Source organism: Amblyomma mixtum, chromosome 3 (genome assembly GCF_055824585.1).
Source record: "Amblyomma mixtum isolate Tamu chromosome 3, ASM5582458v1, whole genome shotgun sequence".
In the NCBI taxonomy this organism is placed as follows: Eukaryota; Metazoa; Arthropoda; class Arachnida; order Ixodida; family Ixodidae; genus Amblyomma; species Amblyomma mixtum.
The window spans coordinates 267,376,823-267,382,860 of record NC_143014.1 but is presented as its reverse complement, the minus strand read 5'-3'; the positions used below and the strand labels follow the sequence as shown (position 1 = coordinate 267,382,860).

Below are 6,038 nucleotides of genomic sequence, written 5' to 3'. Positions count from 1 at the left end.
AGAACAGGAAAAGGCGACTGCCGATTTCCCCCGGTCGGGTCAGTCCGGAGGTGCCGTCTACAGGAAGCTGGGGCCAAAGTGGTGTGTTGCCTCCGCCGAGGGGCCTTAAGGGTCCAAACGCTCGGCATTGGCTCAACCACCAGGATCCCTTTTTCCCCGGACACGGCGATGCCACGCACGGCTAAGCGCGGGTGCTCGGGTCCGTGGTGGCGCACTGCTCACCATCATCCCCCTTCGGGGATGTCCCTGCGGATGCTCAGGTACCCGTGGTGTCGCAACTCACCATCGTCTGCATGAATCAGACGCCCCTGCGGGGTAGATACAGATATATATATATATATATATATATATATATATATATATATATATATATATATATATATATATATATATATATCAAAACTGATTTCTTGCCAGCTGATTGATCAATATAAGATAAAGTCACCAGAAATTCAAAAACGTAACAGGATTTAATTCACGACGTTTCGGCTGGAGGACCAGCCTTTTTCGAGTGTAGAGTGTCGAAAAAGGCTGGTCCTCCAGCCGAAACGTCGTGAATTAAATCCTGTTATGTTTTTCAATTTCTGGTGACTTTATCCTATATATATATCGCAAAACTTTTTGAATTCTGCATTTCAGAGGTTATATATTACCGTTTGGCGCAAGTAGCAATTTCAATCATTTTTGGAAATATATTTATTTATTTATTCAAGTTACTCACAGGCTCCTTTACATTGGAGCATTGTGTGAGTGGTGCAGTACATAGAAGTTTGAGAACAGCGCAAAAAACACACAAAAACAAAAAAAGACAGGAGAAAAACGTTATACAATAGTTAGCAAGAGGCACTCAGTAGAATACAAATAAAGTAATACAATAGACAATAATTACATGTTTAAAAATGTGGCAACATGGAAATGGAACACGATTTGACAGTGAGGCTAAAAAGTGCACAAGTTAGTTCACACTAAGCAGCAATAAAACAGATTTTTCGCAAGAATACAGAGAACTGAGACACTAGGCGAGGATTGCGGTTATTTTATCACGAAACGTAGCAGGATTTCTGGTATTAGTAGCATCGTCAGGAAGGCTGTTCCAGTAGTTTATGGCACGTGGGAGAGCAGACATGTTGAATGCTTTTGTATCACCAAAAAGACGCGTAAAGCTGCTATAATTATGAAGGCGATGAGATGTGCGACATGGCCGTGACAAAGGTAATGTGTGACTGTGAAGACCATGTTATCAAATAAGCGACGACGTGATTCTAAAGACTCAAGTGATAGCGATAACTTGATCTTAGTGACGCTGGAATGCCGGTTATAATCGCGAGCGATGAAGCGTGCAGCACGGTTCTGTATAGATTCGAGATTACGTGTTAGATACGCTTGGTGAGGTGACCAGATGGGTGATGCAAATGCTAGTTGTGGGCGGACAAACGTGTGGTAGGCTAGTTTTCGAGTGTCAGATGGTGCACCATGAAGATTACGCTTTAAGTATCCAAGGGTTCGTGAAGCCTTAGCTGTAATTTTATTAATGTAATAACACTATAAAACTAAACTGCAACGTCGTTTATACCTTCAACAGAGTATAAGGTAAATATGACACGCCCGAACGCACAGAGGAAAAAATGTACTATCCTAAGTGCTTATTGAAAGATTACTCTTTTATTTGTGGCCTGAGAAAGCCGCCGCGAGCTATGTGCTGGAATTGAAATTTGCACCTTTTGGAGCGAAAAAGGTAAGGCCAGAGAAAGCGATGACACCAGGATATCCTCTTCGGATGGCACACCGTGAGCTTTTCACGCGTCCTACGCGTGTCGTGTGGGACGTGACTATGCGGGAAGGAAAGGAGGCTCGGATGAAGACAGTCAGCTGTAAGATTACATCATTTAATTTGTTAAACGCACATGCGGTTCACGCTTAGACCATTCGAACCATCTTCACGGTCCTGCGTTTTAATGATACGCATAAGTAATGGTGCTTTAATTGTTGAAGCTGGATGGCCGCACTATGCATTCATGCTTGTAACTGTTAACGCGAATTGAACGAACTCCCGAAATGCGGCACAGGACAAGCACTTGCTCTGCGTCGCCTTCTTGTTCTCTGCCGAAACGTCCGGCGGCTAAGTGCGGGTTTATTTATTTATTTATCAAATACTGCCAACTGCCTCTTGGCAGTCAAAGCAGGAGTGAATACATTTTTCTTGAACAATTGCTAAGGTGAGTTTAACAGCGGCAAAGAAAGAAAACGTGCTATTGACAATCAGCCACGAAGGAATGTGCACAATCCAAAAACAGAAAAAAAAGAAAGAAGGAATACACTTTGAAAGGCGGACGGCAAAGCAAGAAGCGCTGTAAAGAAATACTTCCTGCATTTGAATGCTACACCACCCATGAGCCACAATTATGGAATGCATCATAATGTGCAGTATTAATTTGCAAATATAATGGCATTAGAAATATCTGGAAACGGAGCAGTTTAAGAGAAAATGAAAATTGCTTTTTTTTGAGGAAAGGAAATGGCGAAGTTAACAGTCTCAGATATCTCGGTGGATACCCGCGAACCGCGCCGTAGTAAGGTAAGGGATGAAGAAGCGAGTGGGGGAAGAAAATTACCGAAGACACTTTGGAAATTCTAAAGTGTGCTTGGCGAATGTCTCGTCCGTTCTGCCTCCCTTGCATTCGCATCTGGTGGCATGTTCAGTAGGCGCATGCACATTCGCGCCTTGTTCTTCTGGCGTTGGGGCAATCCGGCGTCCACTACCGCTTCCCTGAACCGCTTGGCGCGGAATCACTGGGCCGCTTCGGAGCCATGCGTCTCACTCACTAGACTGCAACTAGACGTCTGGCGAAGGAGTCGGCGGTGCAGCTGCCACCGCCGACGCGCACGCGCTCGTTTTACTGTAGCTGTGTGACGTCACGGTTGCTATGCACAGCTGCTCCCCCCACCGGCGCGCCGGTTGCTAAGGAGGGGAGGAGGATGCGGCGCCGCGCAGAGGAGAGGCCACCGTTGGCAAGATTCCAGCGCACGGACGGACACCGCGGGTATGAGCCATAAAAGGCTTTCGCCTTAAAAGCGGAGGTCTCCAGAATAATTTCTACCACCTGGGGATCTTTAACGCGCACTGACATTGCACAGCGCACAAGCGCCTTTTGCGTTTCGCCTCCATCGAAACGCTGCCGCCGCGATCGAGTTAGAACCCGGGTACTCCGGCTCAGTACCAGAGCGAGAGTGGCAGTGCCAGCATATTTCTTTTGTCACATGTGTGCTTCCGCTCTCCTGCTGGCGCATATATTCCTAAGCAAATCATCATTGTCCTTTTATTTAGGTTGAAGGTACTTACGCTTCCAGACAGTGATTAAGTTCAGTTAGACACGCTGCCATTTGCTTTTTCTGTCTAACGCGAATACTTTTGAGAAAGAAAAAGATACCAATTTTTTATTCATATCTGACCCGTCACGGTGGTTCACTGATTTAAGGCGCTGGGCTCCTCAGCCGATGTACTCGGTCTCAAACCCGGCTGCGCCGGCTGCACCTCAATGGCGGTGAAATACAGTGCGCCCGTGCGCTGTATGAAGCGATATTCCTCGCGACGCGGCGAGCCGTCTTGAGCGATTCGAAAGTATTCCGGGCGAGCGTCGATCGGTGTGACATATTTCGAACAGAAGACTGCGCGTTCTTTGCCTCGATGGCGGTTCCGGGTTACAGCGATCACCACCGAGATCAACTCACCACCCTTTTTTTATCTTGAGGTCATGCGTGTGTTCCGTTGCCTCTTATTTACACTAACGATAATGCCGTTTGTGCGAAAGCCGATCATGTGGTTACCGTATGCTCGTCGTTGGAACGTCCCCCCCCCTCCCCCCAGATGCATGAGGTCGCCCTAAAAGCAATAGAAAAAGAGCTAGCTGGCTCAGAAGAAAGTGACAGCAGCTCAAAGAGCAACAAAAAAGGGAGGGAAGTTACCTTGATGTCTCCCTCGCCACAGAAGATGGTGCCGCGCAATGGCTCTGTTCCTGCTCTTGGTCGATGCACGCGTGGCGTTAACCTTGAAATCGCTCGACAGAGTTCGATGGCGAGAGCTTTCGCCTGCCCCTTGAATACCCCCACGAAGCGACATGTCTTTAAGCACTGTCTCGATGCGTGGACGATGACAGAGCGAGCGTCGACAGCTCCTTGGCTGAAACTGCGCTGGGATACGGACTTCGCTAGCATAACTGATCAGAAGTCGCCAAACCGCAAAGCAAAAATAATATAATTTAATATAATAAATTAATATCTTAAACTTAATTAATAAAGCAAGTAATATCGGCACTTAGCGAGATGTGCGAAATTTTCTGCAACCCTAGAACCTGAGCGACGCATATAGCTATAGTGGTTCAGCGGCCTTCCTCTCATCGCGGGAAGCTATCGCATATAGCCCGTCACCGCGAATTATCGGCCCATGCAGTTAGCGCTTAAAAGAACCTCAGGAGGTATACATTAGTCCGAAGTCCTCCACCACGGCGTCCCTCATAACCCACGTGTCGCTTTGGAATATAAATCCCAAGTTAAATAAAATGTTCCTTCATATATGACTCAAAATCATTAAGCACAGCAACAGCTGGCATCTTTTGTAAGCACAACAACTGGGTTTTCCGTATTGGTTTCTTGTCTCCGTCACAGGACCAGCCACTGTATCCAGGGTCCAGAATAACTGTGGCTGAGTCTTCTGCTCATCATGCGGCACAGCCTCCGCCATGACTCATCGAAAGCAGCAACTGAAAGCCTGCTAAGCTTGCTCGAGGCGCATTTACCAGAAGGCACGCTTTTGCCTAAAACAAAGTATAGATTTTTCAAGCATTTCAGTGGCGGTGCTGAGAACAGAAGCAAGCATTTCTATTGCAACATCTGTTTGAGCTACATCGGTGCATCAGAAGTGGCACAGATGGTGTGTAAAAAATGCAACATGCAGCACGACGTTGGTGAACTGCTAAAGTCATCGTCATATTTTTTTTTATGATGAACTTAGAACAACAGGCATGCGACGTGTTAAACACCAGTCAGCTGAGAAGTGCAAAAAAATGAAATATCATTAGATATCACTGATATTACTGAGAGCATTGGTTACATAAAACTTCCTCTTGGACTGGATGTTGTAAGCCTGACATTTAATACAGATGGCGTGCCCATTTTTCAGAACAGTAGCTTTCGGATTTGGCCCCTGTTTGCCCAAATTAACGAGACTCCATATAAAACCAGGACTAAAAAGCTTCTACTGGCAGGTTTGTGGTTTGGTCCACGCAAGCCTGCCGTGAACATATTCCTCCTGCTTTTTGTGAAAAAAATTAGTGAACTCTCTGCAACTGCAATAAGATGGCCGAACTCAAAAAGGAAATGAAAAAATATCCAGTCTTTCTTGGCCCGTGCACTACTGACAGTGTCGCCAGGTGTGAATTAATGGGGATGACGCAATTCAGTAGAAAACATAGGTGCAGTTGGTGTGAAGAACCAGGAGAGGTGGTTGCTCGAGGCAATGGCCGTTGTTGAGTTTATCCTGCCCCATTATCTGTGCCCAAGCTGCGCACACATGAACCATTTTCTCAGCATGCCTGCAAAGCTAGAAGCAGTGGTGTCAAAACTACAAGTGTCCTCACACTTCTTACATATTTTAGCTTTTGTTCTGGCTTTGTAGATGACTACATGCATGCTGTATGCTCTGTTGTAATAAATGCCACCACACTGATTTGGCTGAGCTAAGGTGTGCACAAAGGCTTTTGCCTCCTCAGCTTCCAAGTAGTAGCTAAACTTCTGTTAAGCTTGTCTCCCGTTTGGCAGCTGTCAAAACTACCAAGATCTCTGAAAGACAAAGTTTTGGAAATCAGCATATTGGCGCAACTGGCTGCTTTTTTATTCTCCGGTGGGGCTGTCTGGTTACGCCCCATCCAGAAATTTTCGGTACTGGCTGATGCTTGTTTACATGATGCATTATATGCTTGGTGAATGTGTCACACTTGAAAGCCGGAGGGAATTGAAGCGTCAAATTGTTGTATATGTGGTTT

At 46.1% G+C, this 6,038-nt stretch overlaps 1 pseudogene; it reads left to right on the top strand.

Annotated features, from left to right (window-relative positions):
- Window positions 1–1,197: 1,197 nt before the first annotated feature.
- LOC149354673 (uncharacterized) lies at window positions 1,198–5,776 on the top strand (annotated as a pseudogene).
- The last annotated feature ends 262 nt before the right edge of the window (window positions 5,777–6,038 follow it).